Raw genomic sequence first — 18,311 nt, 5'->3', positions numbered from 1 at the left:
TTTTGCTCCCTGGTGCTAAGTGCACCTAGCGGGCATGCTGAGTTCTACACCCTCCTGCCATCCAGTGGCGTCAGGGACTGGCATGGTCCCCAGTGCTTTGCTGCCTTGGCTGCCTGTCTGTGCAGGGCCAGTTTCAGCTGTGTGCAGCCTCCAAGCTTCAAGCACAAAGGATCACTCAGTTGCTGAAGAGCGGGAGCCCCAAGCATCTGTGGTAGTTTATTGGCGTGCTCAGTAATCTTCCTTCAGCTCAAGCAACAAGCTCCTAAACAAGGATCAGGTAGAACTATTTTGCATTCATTTGCAGCTAGCCATTAAAAAAATTGCCCACTCATTTAGGAAGCAGCCACAATTTATGCTTTGTGATAAAATTTTTCAAATGATTATATTTCTCAATGATTAAGCACCACGATCAAGTATGAAAAACAAATATTCAAAAGTTTTCAATATATGCAATATGTGATGAACATTTTAGTATTAAGAATGTTAAGAATAAGCAGTTTTAAAAAATAAAAAATGTAATATGAAAATATTTTAAACATTACTATAAATGAATAAAAAAGCATATTTTTTAAGCATCAGATTGGCAGAGATAGGAAAACTCACATCGTGCCCTATGCCCATGAGAGACTGGGAAAAGCACCTCCTCATATATTACTGGTGGGAGCATTCATAGACGCAACACTTTCATAAGACTGTTTGGCAGTGTGTGATGACAGTTAGAACTTGCACACTCATTTTCCGACATGGGAATTTCTTCTTAATTCATGCTAAGATAAGCAGACAAACCTCAAAGGAGACTGGCCGAGGATGGCTGAGTGCGGCGTTATTTATCTCCCGTGCCGTCAGTGGAGAGCCTGCTCTGCCTTCCTGTTCCGGTGATGTGCAACTCACTGGATTCAGAGCTTATGCATAGCCCCAGGGCAAACCCAAGGTACCCGGCTAGTGACTGAAGGGACATTTCTTCTGTTCTGGGTAGAACAGTCACAGATTCTAGAGCAGGGGCCCTGACACTTGATGAGGAGCATCCACTTTGTCTTTCCCTGAAGCAAATCATTAATGTCCAGCACATAGCAGTTATGTCAGCTCCACAGATGGAGTCTGGCCCATGTGGCTGCTGTCCCCTGGGCTCAGCGTCCCTGCTCTGAGATCCACCTGCAGGTATTTCGCCAGGGCAGGTCTGGTCTCCCACACTGACTGGCACCAGCCAGGATTAGAGACTGAGTGGCCTGGGGCTCCCTCCTGTGTCACCTTCGTTAAAGCTTCGAGTTCCAGGAGCAGCAGCCTTCTCCTTCCACCCTCTTCAGGAACACCACTGGAGCCTGGTGGCCATCTGGGTGACCCGATGCCCTCAGAGTGGCAGGGTTTGCTCCGTCATCATGAATGGCATCTCCATGTGCCAGTGTCATCAGATGGTCAGAGTGGGGTGTGGGGAGCATAAGGCAGTTGTGTTGTGGATTTTTTTTTCCTAGAGGAATTAGAAACCTATTTACATACAGTTAGCATTAATTTACATACGATCCTCTCATAACTAACTCCAAAAACTTCTCTATGAATTCAACTAATTAGTGCAACTAATCACTATTGTAGCCCAACCCAGCATTAAGGGCATTAAATACATAAAATACTGAATAGATTTGTAAATTCATCATCATGATAATGGTAAATCAGCTTAGGTCGCTCCCAAATGCAGCTGGCAATAGCTGCTCCCAGCCCTGATTCCTTATGCTGGAGCGATAGCTCAATTAACAAATTCCAGGGAAATTGTACCTTTATAACAGTTGGCTGAGTTAACTCCTACTCCCCACCTCCCCTAGAAAGCACAAAGAAGGAAAAGAAACTAATGTTAATTTACCATCTTTCATTCAATAAGCACTGTGCTAAGGGGGCACAGTTATTATTCCACATGTATTCTGTCATTCAATAAGAAATCCACATAGTTGTGGTTGACGAAGATAAGAACACATAGAAAATGTCACATTGTAGATTTGTAGGTTATCTGAGATTGCCCTTAGGGTTTGCAGTGTTTGGCCTGCATGAATGCCTGCCGCAGCTGAGTCTACCTTTCCCTCCTTTCTTACCCTGTATCCTGGAGTGACTAGACCACGGCCTGCCTTACTTGAGAATAGAAACTGTGGGGAGGGGAGCAGCTCAACCTGCTCTGCCACTGGCCATGTGTTGAATCCCACCTGATGGGTTCCACTGGGCATTGATATTGTCCTGCACATTATTGAAATGACATGCTCACCACTGGTGTGTATAGCTGACTTTCAGTAGGATTTGGGGAAATGTTACCCCTTCAGAGGTTGGGCAGGGGATAGGAGGGATCTGTTCTCAAACAGTACAAGAGTCTTCAAAATTCAAGCTACTCTGTGCAGTCATCTTAAAGTACTGATTTTTTTTCTTTCTTTCTTTCTTTTTTTTTGAGATGGAGTCTCACTCTGTCACCTAGGCTGGAGTGCAGTGGAGCAATCTTGGCTCACTGCAACCTCTGCCTCCCAGGTTACAGTGACTCTCCTGCCTCAGCCTCCTGAGTAGCTGGGATCACAGGCATGCACCACCACGCCTGGCTAATTTTTGCATTTTTGTAGTAAGAACAACTTGTGAGTCATTCTCCTGGTGAATACCTTTCCACTGTGGCCCTAGGGCCTAGAACCTTCTCCTGTGGACCTGACTACCAGCAACAGAGAAGTTTGCTTCTTGCAGATGAGCTCAGTTCTGTGCTAATGAGCTCTTCTTTCCCCACTGCTGCCCCCAGACATGGCTGCATAAACCTTCGCCAGCCAACCTTTGCTGTGGAGGGCAACCATGGTGAAATCCACCGCCGTTGGCCTTGAACAGAGACGGTGTCCTGGCTGAGAAGTTAGAGGGAGGAGAAGTGTCTAGTCTTCATAGCTTTCCAAAATGGTCCTGTCCTGTGTGGCAGGGTGTTTCTAGGGTAATAGAGTTTCAGTTATACTGTGGCCTGATTGATATCCAAACACTCCGTGGAACTTTTTTTCTAGAAAAAAAATGTGTGGCTACCAATAAATTCATAAACAAATTGATAGGTAATTCTTTTGTAATTTGGGGTAGACCGCCTGTTCCAATATTTTAAAGCTATTGTAGCATAGTTATTTTTAAAATAAATCACTGCCCTACCTTAAGTCAATTTCTCCCAACACCAGAGTGATAGTTCAAAATTATAAATGTGAGTAAACTGTAGAATGAAATTTCCAGTGTCTCTGAATGGACTGTGCTCATTGCCCTGTCATTGCCCATTGTCTTATCCATCCACTAAGATCTCACTTTCCTCCTTCTGTGACTTCCCCTTCTTTGAACGTCTCTGGGACCTGCTTGATTAGGCACTGCCTTGCGTGTTCTTTTTTTTTTTTTTGAGTTTTGTATTGTGAAGTAGATTTTAAGTCCCATGAGTGAGAAGATGTATCTTATGCTGCTTCTGTATTGGTAGCACCATTTGGCTCACTGTTATGTGTCCCAATATGAAGCTATGTTTCTCATGTTGAGTTTAGGTGATATCACATGGCTATAAAGGGGTCAGTTCTCCAACAAGACAAAACAATTCTTCATGTATATTCACCCAGCAACAAAGCATCAAAATATAAAGCAAAAACAGATAGAATACAAGGAGAAATACATGAATTCCATGTTATAGCTGGAGACTTCAACACCAGTATATCAGTAATTGACAAATCTAACAGGCAGAATATCAGTGAGGTCATAGTTGTACTGAGCAGAACCATCAATCAACTGGATGTAATTGACATTGTAGACAATTTATCTAACAACAGCAGAGTAAGCATTCTTCTCAAATTCATGCAGCTCATTCAACAGGATACACCACACTCTGGGCCATAAAACATACCTTAACAAATTTATAAGACTAGAAATCATACAAAGTTTGCTGTAAGACCACAATGAAGTTAAAATTAAAAAAAAGAAACAGATAGTCGGAAAATCCCAAAATCCTTGGAGATTAAACAATACACTTCAAAATAACACATGGGTCAAGGAATAGGTCTCAAGAGAAGCTTAAAAGTGGTTTGAATTAAATAAAAATGCAAATACAACTTTAAAAAATTTGTGGAATGCAGTAAAAACAGTGATGGGGGACATTCATAGCACTGCATGAACATATTAGAAAAAAGATATATCTAAAATCAATAATCTAGTTTCCAATTTACTATTAGAAAAAAGATATATCTAAAATCAATAATCTAGTTCCCAATTTACCTTAGGAAACTAGAAAAAAGAGAAATCCAAAATAAGCAAATGAAAAGAAATAATAAAATAAAAATTAGAACATAAATCCAAATAAGCAGACAAAAAGAAATAATAAAAATTAGAACAGAAATCAATGAAATTGAAAGCAGAAAATCAACCCCAAAGTTGATTCTTTGAAAAGATGAATAAACTTGATAAACCTTTAGCCAGACTAAGGAAGAAAGACAGTAGAAACAATACTAACACCAGAAAATAAAGATGGGTCATTGTGATGCCATGAACATTAAAGGGATAATAAAGGATTATTATGAACAACTCTACGTCCACACATTTGATAGCCTAGATAAAATGGATCAATTCCTTGTATCAATTCCTCTATCCAGACTCTCAGAAGAGACATAGGTAATCTCAATAGAACTAAATCTGCTAAATTTGAATCAATAAGCTTCCAGCTAGGCATGGTGGCTCACACCTGTAATTACAGCACTTTGGGAGGCCGAGGCAGGAGGATCCCTTGAGTCCAGGAGTTCAAGACCAGCCTGGGCAACATAGTGAGAACCTGTCTCCACACTAACTAAAAAAATTAGCTGGACGTGGTGACATGTGCCTGCAGTCCCAGCTACTTGCAAGGCTGAGGTGGGAGGATCGCTTGAGCCTGGGAGTTTGAAGCTATAGTGACCCATGATAGTGCCACTGCACTCAGCCTGGGTGACAGAGTGAAACCCTGTCTCAAAAAAACAAACAAAACAAAACAAAACAAAAGCAACTTCCAAAACAGAAAGCAGCAGGCCCAAATAGATTCACAGGTGAATTCTACCAACGTGTAAGGAAGAAATTATACCAATTCTCTACAATCTTTTCTAGAATGTAAAAGAAGAGAGAATAATTCCTAACTCATCCTACGAAGCCAGTATTACTCTAATATAAAAACCAAAAACATTACAAGAAAGGAAAACTATAGACTGATATCACTGATGAATGTAGACAGAATAATCCTCAACAAAATATTAGCAAATCAAATCCAGCAGTGTGTTATTTCAGGCATGCAAGCCTGGTTCACCATTTGAAGGTCAATTAATGCAATCTATCACATTAACATGCTAAAGAATAAAAAAAACTATATGATCATATCAATAGATGCAGAAAAAGTATTTGATAAAATTCAAACTCATTCATGACTAAAAAAAAAAAAAAAAAACTCTCCACAAACCAGGAACAAAGGGTAATTTCCTTAATTTGATAAGAAATATTTACCAAAACCCTACAGCTAACCTCATACTAAGAGTGAGAAAGTAGATGCTTTCCTGGTAACATCAGGAATAAGGCAAGGACATCCCCTCTTACACCATTTAGACTCAACATTGTTGCGATGTCCTAGCTTACACAATAAAACAAGAAAAGGAAAGAGACAACACAGTCCCTGGGTGTCTATGGAAAATTGATTCCAGGAACCTGCCTTTCATACCCAAATCCATGGATCCTTAAGTTCCTTATATAAAATGGTGTCGTATTCGCATGTAACCTACATACACCCTCCCACAAACTTTAAATTACCTCTAGATTATACTACCTAAAAATGCTATGAAAAATAGTTGTTATGCTGTATTGTTTTTTAAGTGGTATTTTTAAAATTGTCTTTTCCCAAATATTTTGATCCATGGTTGATTGAATTCGTGGATGCAGAACCCACATATATGAAGAGCTGATTGTAAATAGATTGGAAAGGAAGAAACAAAACCATCTTTTTTTTTTTTGTACATTACATGACTGTCTATGTAGAAAATCCCACAGGATCAACAGAAGTCCTAAAACTGCTGAACAATTATAGTAAGCCTGCAGGATACATGATTAATATAAAAATATCCATTGCCTTCCTGCATACCAATAATGAACAATTGGAATTTGAAATTTAAAACAAATTGTCATTTAAATTATTTAGCACCAAAAAGAAAGAAAGATTTAGGTTCAAATCTAACAAACCAAGTACGAGATCTATATGAAGAAAACTACAAAACTCTGTTGAAAGACATCAAAAAAGATCTAAATAAATTGAGAAATAATCCATGCTTGTGACTAGAAAAACTCAACATTGGCAAGATTTCAGTTTTTCCAGACCTGATCTACAGATTCAACACAATCCCAATCAAATCCCAGCAAGTTATATTGTAGATATCAACAAACTGATTCTAGGGTTTATATGGAAAGGCAAAAGACCCAGAATAGTCAACAAAAATATTGAAGGAGAATAATAAAGTCAGAGAAATAATGCTATACAACTTCAAGATTTACTATAAAGTTACAATAATCAAGACAGTGTAATATTGATGAAAGATTAGTGAAATAGATCTATGACATACAAGCGAGATCCCAGAAATAGATCCACATAAATAGAGTCAACTTGTCTTTGACAAAGGACAAAGACAATTCAATGGAGCAAAGATGGTCTTTTCAACTAATGATACTGGATCAACTGGACATCCACATACAAAAAAGACCTTAGACACAGACCTTACACCCTTTCTAAAAATTAACTCAAGATGGATCACAGACCTAAATGTAAAATATAAAACTATCAAACTCTAAAAGATAACATAGGAGGCCAGGCATGGTGGCTCACACCTGTAATTCCAATACTTTGAGAGGCTGAGGCTGGAGGATCACTTGAGGCCCGGAATTTGAGACCAGCCTGGGCAACATAGTGAGACCTCGTCTCTAGAAAAAATAAAATTAGCCCAGTGTGATGGTATGCATTTGTGTCCCAGCTCCTTGGGAGGCTGAGGCAGGAGGATTGCTTGAGCCTGGAAGGTCAAGGCTGCAGTGAACCGAGACTGCACCACTGCACTACAGCCTGAGTGACAGAGTGACAACCTGTCTCAAAAAAGAATTTTTTTTTTGTATAGCTGTACAATGTGTTTGTGTTTTAACAGTCAAAAGTTAAAAAACATAAAAAAGTTTATTAAAAAAGTTACAGTGAGCTAAGGTTTATTTTTGAAGAAAAAGAATTTATAAATGTAAATTTATAAAAACATGAATTTATAAAAAAAATTTATACATTTAGGCCAGGTGCGATGGCTCATGCCTGTAATGCTAGCACTTTGGGAGGCTGAGGCCAGTGGATCACCTGAGGTCAGGAGTTCGAGACCAGCCTGGCCAACATGGCGAAACCCCGTCTCTACTAAAAACACAAACATTAGCTGGGTGTGGTGGCAGGAGCCTGTAATCCCAGCTGCCCCGGAGGCTGAGGCAGGAGAATCGCTGGAACCCAGGAGGCGGAGGCCTCAGTGAGCTGAGATTGAGCCATTGCACTTCAGCCTGGGCAACAGAGCGAGACTCTGTCTCAAAAAAAAAAAAAAAACGGGAAAAAAATAAAACAATGTACAGAGTGAATGGGCTATGTGGGCTTGAACTGGAATGATATGCCACTAGACGGCTCCGGACCTGTCCACTGGGGCCACCAGAGGGCAGCGACGGCCTGGGAAGGTGCAACCACCTGCCGCATGTGCTTCCTGCTGTTCCTTGTACCCCCAATTCAGAGCTCAAAACTTGAGTCCTCCCTGAGTTCTGGCCTGAGCTGAGTGACTTGCCTAAGTTTCAGGACAGTGACCCCGGGGGCACCCCTTTTTGGCACTGACTGGCTGAGTTCACGAAAGGCGCCTCTGAAGGGAGCGAGGTGTGACTTCCCTTCGAGTGCCTGGGACAGGACTGACCAGGCAACCAGGCAGCACTGACAAGAGGTGGGGACACCGAGCAGCTCTTTTCCTGGACCTTCCCTCCTGCTCTGTGGACTTCAGGGAGGATGCGCTTCAGAGCTCCTCACGAGTGAGTCACACGTGGAGACAGTGTGGGGGCATCCACCTCCGGGCCCATAGCACCCCACAAAAGATGTTGTTCTGGCCATAGTCTCCTGTATTGTCGCTTGCCTTGATGCTGCCCCGATTCACCCCTCAACCGGGGGTACAAGAGATCACACTCTGGGAGACCAGTGGCGCAATGTTTAATTTTTAAAAGGGAGCTTCAACTCCCAGGCTGAGGCAGGTGGATTGCTCGAGGCCAGGAGTTGGAGTCCAACCTGGGCAACACAATGAGATCCCATCTAAAAAAAAAGAGAGAGAACACTTTATCCCTGCCCTTCCTAAGCCCTAATAAATTACTATGTGTGTGTGTGTGCACAGGTACACATGCTTGTGTGTATATATGTGTGGAAAATCCAAAATTTATATGTTAAAATAATTTTGCAGGGTGCAGTGGCTCACGCCTGTAATCCCAGCACTTTGGGAGGCCAAGGCGGATGGATCACTTGAGCTCAGGAGCTCTAGATCAGCCTGTGCAACATGGTGAAACCCCATCTCTACCAAAAATACAAAAATTAGCCAGGCGTGATGGCGCATGCCTGTGGTCCCAGCTCTTCAGGAGGCTGAGGCACAAGAATCACTTGAATCTGAGAGGCAGAGGTTGCAGTGCACTGAGATGGCACCACTGTACTCCAGCCTGGGTGACAGAACGAGACTGCATCTCAAATAATAATAATAATAATGTGTTCTTCCTGTCACATGGAATCTTTATACTACAGATAAAACAACTAGGCCGAGTGTGATGGCTCACGCCTGTAATCCCAGCACTTTGGGAGGCCAAGGAGGGTGGATCACTTGAGGTCAGGAGTTCAAGACTAGTCTGGCCAACATGGTAAAACCCCATCTCTACTAAAAATACAAAAATTAGCCAGGCGTGGTGGCACACACCTGTAGTCCCAGCTACTCAGGGGACTCAGGCAGGAAAATTGCTTGAATCTGGGAGGTGGAGGCTGCAATTTATTTTATATAACAACAAAAAGGTGGCACTAACTGGCATCTGTGCCTCTACAACATAGGTTCTAAATTAACTTGAACATTGGGTAACATAAGCCAATTGACAAAACTTGGCATTCATCAAAACTGTGGATTGAATTATGGTTATATCTTGGAATCCTATTAAATTTAATCATGGTGGCCGGGCATGGTGGCTCATGCCTGTAATCCCAGCACTTTGGGAGGCTGAGGCGGGCGGATCATGAGGTCAAGAGATCGAGACCATCCTGGACAACATAGTGAAACCCTGCCTTTACTAAAAATACAAAAACTAGCTGGGTGTGGTGGCGCGTCCTTATAATCCCAGCTGCTCGGGAGGTTGAGGTATGAGAATCTCCTGAACCCAGGAGGCAGAGGTTGCAGTGAGCCAAGATCGCGCCCCTGCACTCCAGCCTGGTGACAGAGCGAGACTCCGTCTCAAAACAAAAAACAAAAAAATTTAATCATGGTGTACTCCTATAATCTTAGAAAAGTCACTGAATATAAAATAGAGGAAAATTAGGTATGCCTCACTTTAACTGTAGCCTTGCCTAAATTTCCCATAGTCAAAGTAGCCATTGCCCTAAAATATCTCAGATTGCACATAGTTAGTTCCTCCAACACAATGAATAATAAATTAAAATAAGTCTTTGGCACTTACAAATTGGCTTAATAAAATACAGCCTACAGGTTCTCAGGGAAAACAGTTAATATGGCCCAATGTAAAAAAACAGGGCCTTCAAGGATTAAAACTTATTATATAAAATCTAATTAATAAAGAGATGATTATTCCCCAGTGCTTCTCCGTTTGACAGCCCTGTTCTTAACTTTGCCAGTTCTCTTTTTTTTTGAGACGGAGTCTCACTCTGTTGCCCAGGCTGGAGTGCAATGGTGCAATCTCGGCTCACTGAAACCTCCACCTCCCGGGTTCAAGTGATTCTCCCACCTCAGCCTTCTGAGTAGCTGGGATTACAGGCAGGCACCACCATACCTGGCTAATTTTGTATTTTTAGTAGAGACGGGGTTTCACCATGTTAGTCAGGCTGGACTCGAACTCCTGACCTCAGGTGATCCGTCCACCTTGGCCTCCCAAAGTGCTGGGATTACAGGCGTGAGCCACCGCGCCCGGCCAAACTTTGCCAGTTCTTAAACCTAGAAAAAATAAATAACACCTCATGGTGATGACTCCAACCTTAATCCTGAGGTCCCATCCATTAGCCTTCATACACATTACTCAGTTTTATTAAAATAACTGACCTCATCCAATCAACAACCAGGAAATATTTTGATATTATAGACTTGGCTAATATGTTCTGCATACTGCCTCTTTTCACGGCCTCTCAGCCACAGTCTACATTCACCTCTGAAAGGACACGATACACCACAGGGTACACAGCTTTACCACCATGCACATTCTTGGCAGACAGGATCTCAACTACATCTATTTTCACCCAGGAGCACAGGTATGACATTACATTAATGCCTTCCTCTCCCCAGGCTATTCATTTGACACACTCATTAAGGGCATACAAGACCAACACCTGGTCCTTTTGGGGTTCTGGTGGCAACATATTTCATATTTACACATTTTCCTTAATCTCACTGCTGCTGCTACGTACCAAGCAGTCCACCTTAAATGGGGCTTTCACCAAAAGAAGCCTCTAAGATCTGTGAAAATTCAAATCAACAGGCAGTCCTAGTAGTGCCTCCAAGATTCTTTCACTACAAAGGCTTTGGCAACCTCTTCTCAGCCGTCTCCTGTAGTCTCTGGACCACCCACAATGGCCATAAGTTGCCCAGAGGCTTCTGATGCAGGAAACTGCCCCTTTCAGCCTTGTGCTATACTCCATTGAAACAAATGCACAGCTAATGCTAGATGCCTTTTTTTTTTTTTGACAGGGTTTCTCTGTCGTCCAGGCTGGAATGCAGTGGCACCATCACGGTTCACTACAGCCTCAACCTCCTGGGCTTAAGAGATCCTTCCACCACAGCCTCCCCAGTAGCTGGGACTACAGATGTGCACCACCATGCTGGTAGAGACTGGGTTTTACCACATTGCCCAGGCTGGTCTTGAACTCCAGGCTCAAGCAATCCTCCTGCCTTGGCTCCCCAAAGTGCTGGGATTACATGCGTGAGCCACCGCGCCCGGCCTTGGACTGTCTTGGAAACAGAGAGAGGCTCTCATAGACCTTGAACTTGTGACCCTCCATCATAAAAATGATGGTGCTCCATGGAATGTAGCTGCTTTCCATCCCTTATCCAGGATGTCCCCGATAATGGATGAGACAGCTCAGGCAGTCAGCACTGGGTGCCCTGGCCAAAAAATGGCCCCATCTCCACAGACATTGCAAATTCTTGGGCCATTGCCTAGGAGTTGTCCCTTTCAGGATAAAAAAGTCTTGGAATCTCTTGCCTGACATATTCCCAAAATGTAAATCAAAACCACACTTTTCTGCATGTACTAAGGCCACAGTGCAAGGTCCTGCCAGGACACTCCTGATCTCCTTCTGAGTTACAGACACTACTGTTAGTAACCAAGGCATGCATTACACTTCTCAAAGTATACTAGGCTCTTGAAAAAGGCATTCCATAGAAATTTCATATCCCTGATAAGTCCCAGATAGCTGCTTTGACTGAGAGATACAACATTCTCCTCAAATGAGTCCTTTTCAAGTTTCAGTCTGCAAAGTGGGTCTCGGTCTTGCCTCAGACTTTAATTTCTCTTAATTCAAGCCACTCAGCCAACTCACACCTTACACCAAGTTAAAGAAAAAATTTTCCCATCTTCCTTTCTTATATAGAAAAGGGAATATGTCTCTTCTTCATGTATGTAAGGACTCATTATATATGAGACTCTTTAATTATGATTTCCCTCATCATCATAAATTTTCATTCTTACCCTCCATCCCATAAGGATGGAGGCCAGGCCAAGGGCACATACTCCCCTGGGACCCCTTAGCCATAGTGTCCCTGGGGCCAGGCAGTTGGTCATCAGATAGGGGACCCATTTGAAACTAAAACTTCTACCACCACCCAAAAAAGTAAATAAAAAATATGCCCAGTGCATGGGCACACTGCAGGCACTATGGCCTGTTGGTCCCATTACTGTTAGTCTAGGTGCTTGCATTGGTTTGTAATCCAGAGGCCCAAACTCACCAAGGAAGTCATTGTTTCAACTAGCCATGACAAATGCTGAGATTTGTCACATGCCATCAGATTTGGCTAATACAAGTCCTACAACCTATAGACTTCACTTGCTTGCCTGTCACCAACCACACAGCCCATGGTAATTGGCTAAATTAGAGGATCTGCATGTAGGCTGATGTTAGAGCTCCAGCCTTAGCCACAGATATTTTAATTGGCAAACAGCCTTACATTCTATTAACCACTTACACCCAAATTAAGGCATATAATATTAAAACCTATTTGCAGCAGAACTCATTGCCCATCTGGGCAAAACTTCGGATTGTTGAGAACGTTTATATTCGACCACTCCTAATCGGGGCTTTAAGTGTGCCAATCTGGCTCTGGCACAGATGGGCCTGTCCCCAGCACATGTAAAACCACCTACCTGAGCGTGGGCATGCTATTTATAGGAGTGTTTCTCAACTGGGAGTGACGTTGCCCCCGGGGACATTTGGTTGTCACAAATTTGGAGGGAGTGCTACTGATGTCTAGTGGGTGGAGGCTAGGGAGGCTGCTAAACCTCCCACAGCCCACAGGACAGCCCCCACAACAGAGTTATCCAGGTGCCCCAAACCTCAGTAGTGCTGAGGTTGAGACACCTTGATTTGTAACAGTGTTTCTTCTAGAAGTGCAAAGCTCTATAATCACATTTCCTGGATCCCTGAAGCAAAAGTAACTTTTGAATAAATGAAATGGCTCACTTTCAGACAACTTTTTCATTTGGTTCTTTTTATTAACTGGGAAAAATAGCCAGCAGCTATTATAATTTTCTGCTATTTACATCATATGCAATTTTATCTGACGTGGGCAGAGTGTAAATCACGTTAACTAAGTGAAAAAAAAAATCAGCCACAAAACTTTTTTATTATGTATTGATCAGCTGAAATACTCAATCTTATGTGAAAGACATTTTCCCATTTTGCTCTTTCACAATTGTGGCTTTCTTTTCCCATTGTTGTATATATATGCATATATTTGCATACATTTTTAAATGGGCTATAATTTGTAATTCCAACTTGGCTGTAAAAATGCAACTTTAGCCAGGTGTGGTGGCTCATGCCTGTAATGCCAGCACTTTGGAAGGCCGAGGTGGGCGAATCACTTGAGGTCAGGTAATTCGAGACCAGCCTGGTCAACGTGGTGAAACCCCACTCCTACTCATAATACAAAAATTAGCCGGGCATGGTGGCACGCACCTGTCGTCCCAGCTACTTGGGAGGCTGAGGCATGAGAATCTCTTGAACCCGGGAGGCAGAATTTGCAGTGAGCCAAGATTTGCGCCACTGCACTCCAGCCTGGTCGACAGAGTGAAACTGTGTCTCAAAAAAACAAACACGACAACAAAAAACACACAAAAAATGCAACTTTATGTTTATAAATGTAGTAAGGTAATACTTTCCAAACAATATTTATTTTTTTCTTTTTTTTTTGGAGATAGAGTTTCGCTCTTGTTGCCCAGGCTGGAGTGCAATGGTGCGATCTCGGCTCACTGCAACCTCCGCCTCCTGGGTTCAAGCGATTCTCCTGCCTCACACTCCCGAGTAGCTGGGATTACAGGCATGCGCCACCATGCCTGGCTAATTTTTATATTACTAGTAGAGACGGGGTTTCACCACGTTGGCCAGGCTGATCTCGAACTCCCGACCTTAGGTGATCCACCTGCCTTGGCCTCCCAAAGTGCTGGGATTATAGGCGTGAGCCACCGCGCCTGGCCCCCAAACAATATTTCTCAACAATTTCACACATGTGAATTAACAATTAGCAGTCTTGCACAATGATACTTTTTTGGTTTTATAGTGAGGGAAAACAAGATGGAGTAAGGAATAAGTATTTCCCTCAATGCTGTAAGAAGGACCAAATTCAAACACTGAAATATTTTTATTCCTCTGGTCTTCGTATACAAAATAATTTGTAAATAATTACTTCTTAGTGTAAGTAGCTAAACTGTTTTTAAAACTCAGTTCTATTGAAGTGTAATTTATAAATATTAAAATTAAAAGTATACTTTAGTGAGTTTTGACTTCTTTTGTTTTTGGAGTTATTATTTAGAGCAAAATTTGTTAAATGTGCAATAAAAACATATTTAAGAAGCACAGCTTGACTACACTGTGGAAGGTTAGCAGTTCCAAAAAGTCAATAACATCTCAACCATTCTGTCAAACTAGGAGAAAGTCCAGTGTGACTGAATAGGAAGAAGTTTGAATTGAGAATGTCTGTAGTTTTATTATGAATTAGGAGTTAGGGTATCCTGCTAGGAAGTCACGGTACAACTGACTTTACTTTTGAATCTCGCTGTCTTCATCCGGACGGGGATGGAGACTAAAAGAGGATTAGACTAAAAGATCTCTCGGGTTCCTTGCAGCCCAAATGTGCTGTGGCTTCCAGTCCATGCTTTCAGAACAGTCACCCCGGCCACTCCCTCCTGGAATTCCTCCTCCCCGCCTCCCCTCCCGTCCCTCCACACCCTCCCGCTTTCTCCTCCTCCTGCTGCTCTTCCTTGACCTCCTTCCCAGCCTCTTCTGAAATGTGGGAACAATGCAGGCTTTACCCCGGCCCTCTGATCCTGGCACTGCCCACTCTTCATGGCGGTAGCAGCCTCCTGCCTGCTGGTAATGCCCAAGTCTGTGTCTCTGCCCCACCTTCCCCTCCCCCACTCCCGTGGCCCCAGGAAAACATCAGATGGCCTCAGGATATTTGTCCATGGGTGTCCAGAGGCACGTCCGACTCCCCACGCCCAGACAGACTCCTCTCCTTCTCCCTCCCACCCCACATACTGCTTCTCTCCCCATTTTCCTTGTTTAGGTGAAAAGCACCAGCACTCATTTCAATCTCAGAATCACTCCCGGGGGTGTGTTCTTCCTGCCACACGGAATCTTTATGCTAGACATGACACAACTAGGCTTAGGGAAGTGGAGCAGCATGTCTAAGCCACACAGCCCGCCAGTGGTGGAGACTGGATTTAAAATCAGGGGTGTCTGACTCCAAGGCTAGGGCCTTTGACCACTGCCCTACACCCCAGTATGTGCCCCAGCCGGGGACCCGGGGCGCTGTCCTCAATGCCTCCCCCTCACCACTCACCGCCGCCCCGTTGCCAGGACTCGAGACTCACAGGGGTCTCAGGTCAGCTCCCCTGAGGATCTCTACCCCTGGCTCCGTTCACCCACCCTCATCCTCGCCTGGATATACCCATCTCCTAACCAGTCTCCCGTCTTCCTCTCTTCAAGCCACACTTTGAGTTGAGAAAAGGTGCTGTTCCTACAACACAGATCAAGCCACTCCCTTGCTTGAAACACTCCAGTGGCAGTCCACAGCTTCTGGGACAAGAGCCAGCCTGTCACCCAGAGCAGCCCCATCTGCTTCTCTAGCCTGATAGCCATCCTCGTTATTCTCAGATCCTGTATTTGCGAATTTGCCTCTTTGATAAAATGTGCTTGTAAGCCCCAAGTCAATGCTCACGGTTTTTTCGTGGTCATTTACACACATACACAGAGTGGCTAAAAACATGAGTTTCTCGACGTTGGTGCTCTTAGCTGAGGCTGAACAAGGCGATGCTCTGACTTGCTGTTCCAGTGCTCATAGTGTAAGCAAGCGTCCTTTCCACTGTCTATTCAGTGACTCGTTTTCCATATATGTGTGCTTTTTGTTGGTAATTTTCTATCTCAAGCCGTTCCTATGTAAACTGTTGAAGTGCTTTCTGTTTTTTGGGGGGTTTTGTTTTGTTTTGTTTTGTTTTAAGATGGAGTCTTCCTCTGTCACCCAGGCTGGAGTGCAGTGGCATGATCTTGGCTCACTGCAACCTGTGCCTCCCAAGTTCAAGCAACTCTCCTGTTTCAGCCTCCTGAGTAGTGGGGACTACAGGTGCGTGCCACCATGCCCGGCTAATTTTTGTATTTTTAGTGGAGACGGGTTTTCACTATGTTGGCCAGGCTGGTCTCGAACTCCTGACCTCAGGTGATTCGCCCGCCTCGGCCTCCCAAAGTGCTGGGATTACAGGCACGAGCCATGGCCCTGAAGTGCTTTCTAGTGTCCCTAAGTGCAAGAGGCTGTGATGTGCCTTATGGAGAAAATATTGTGTGGTAGATAAGATTTGTGTGGGCATGAGTTACAGGGCTATTGGCTGTGAGTGCAATGTTAATGAATCAACCATATACGTTAAGCAAGGTATGTTCTGTTTCACGAAACAGAAACACACAAACAAGGTTATGTTGATCAGTTAACGTTAATGTAACCAGAGACTGGAAGGAACCTAACCCTGTATTTCTCTTGGGAGCAATATTTTATTATTTGCTAGTTCAGTGTTTGCAATGACTTTACAGACCATAACAATGACTTTATAGACCATAATGAGAATTGGCTATATTTTCTCCTAGTCTGTGCCTTGTCTTTTCATTTTCTAAATGGTATTTTTTTGAAGAGCAAAAGTTTTTAATTTTTTTGAAATCTACTTAATTTTTTCTAATTTAATGGCCTGTGCTTTTTATGCACTAAGAAATCTTTGCCTAATTCAATGAGGCCACAGAGACTTTCTTCTATGTTCTCTTGCAGAAGTTTTATAGTTTTAGCTCTTACCTTTAGGTCTATGATGCATTCTGAGTTATTATTTGTATATGACATGAGAGTCAAGGCTTTTGTTTATTTGTTTTTGGCACTATTTGTTGCAAAGTCTATCCTCTCCTCATTGAATTATTTGACCAAGTACCTTTGTAAAAAATAAATTGACTATATATGTGAGATTCTATTTCTGGACTCTATATTTAGACACAATGGAGATTGGCATTTCTATCCACACTATCTTGAAGTTTTGAAATCAGGTAGGATAAGTCCTTCAACTTTCTTTTTCAAAATTGCTTTTGCTATTCTTGGTCCTTTGCATTTCCATACAAATTTTAGAATCGGCTTATACATTTCTATTTAAACACCTGCTGGGATTTTGGTTGAGAGTGCACTGAACCTTTTGAGAGGCCACTTGTGAGGGAATTAACATTTTAATATTAAGTCTTAATTCAAGAATATGATATATCTTCAATTACTTAAGTCTTCTGAAATTTCTCTCAGGATTTTCTTGTAGTTTTTAGTATACAAGTCTTGCACACATTTTATTTAATATTTCCCGGTTTTATTTCATTTCTTATTTATTTATTTAGAGACAGAGTCTCGATCTGTCACCCAGGCTGGAGTGCAGTGGCACAACCTCGGCTCACTGCAACCTCTGCCTCCCGGCCTCAAGCAATTCTTGTGCCTAAGCCTCCCAAGTAGCTGGGATTACATGTGCATGCCACCATGCCCAGCTAATTTTTGTATTTTAGAAGAGATGGGTTTTCACCATGTTGGCAAGGCTGGTCTCAAACTCCTGACCTCAAGTGATCCACTCACCTAGGCCTCCCAAAGTGCTGGGATTACAGGTGTGAGACACCCCGCCTCACCCCTGGTTTTATATTTTTGATGCAATTTTAAATTTCCTTTTCATAATTGAGATTTTATTAGTTTTTGTTTGAGCATCAGTACTCAGACATTATGAACAATCTGTACACAATTATTAATATAAATACTGAAATTCTAGAAAGCCTTGTAGCTATAATCTTTTCTGCAGTTATTCCAGGGACTTTCTAGCTTAAATTTTAAAGGCAATTTGTCCTTATGAGGATGTTAACAACAACAAATATCTTCTGCTAGTGATAAGCTCTTAGATGGTAAATCACGCTAATTTACAACTTAGCACCATATACACTATATGCTCAAAACTCTCAATCCGGCTGGGCGCGCTGGCTCACGCCTGTAATCCTAGCACTTTAGGAGGCCGAGGCAGGTGGATCATCTGAGGTTGGGAGTTCAAGATGAGCTTGACCAACATGGAGAAACCCCATCTCTACTAACAAAATACAAAATTAGCCAGGCATGGTGGTGCATGCCTGTAATCCCAGCTAATCAGGATGCTGAGGCAGCAGAATCGCTTGAATCTGGGAGGCAGAGGTTGCAATGAGCTGAGATTGTGCCATTGCACTCCAGCTTGGGCAACAAGAGCAAGACTCCATCTCAAAAAAACAAAAACAAAAAAAATCTCAATTCTTCACAGCACAGTAG

General features: G+C 42.8%; 1 protein-coding gene across 4 annotated transcripts in view; it reads right to left on the bottom strand.

Annotated features, from left to right (window-relative positions):
- Positions 1-18,311, bottom strand: part of LOC101129165 (protein FAM50B) — a 161,510-nt gene that overhangs the window by 51,249 nt on the left and 91,950 nt on the right. The gene's annotated exons all lie outside the window — the stretch shown is intronic.

Source organism: Gorilla gorilla, chromosome 5, assembly GCF_029281585.2.
Source record: "Gorilla gorilla gorilla isolate KB3781 chromosome 5, NHGRI_mGorGor1-v2.1_pri, whole genome shotgun sequence".
Lineage (NCBI taxonomy): Eukaryota > Metazoa > Chordata > Mammalia > Primates > Hominidae > Gorilla > Gorilla gorilla.
The sequence above is the reverse complement of the archived record's forward strand: the minus strand, read 5'-3'. Positions and strand labels throughout refer to the sequence as shown.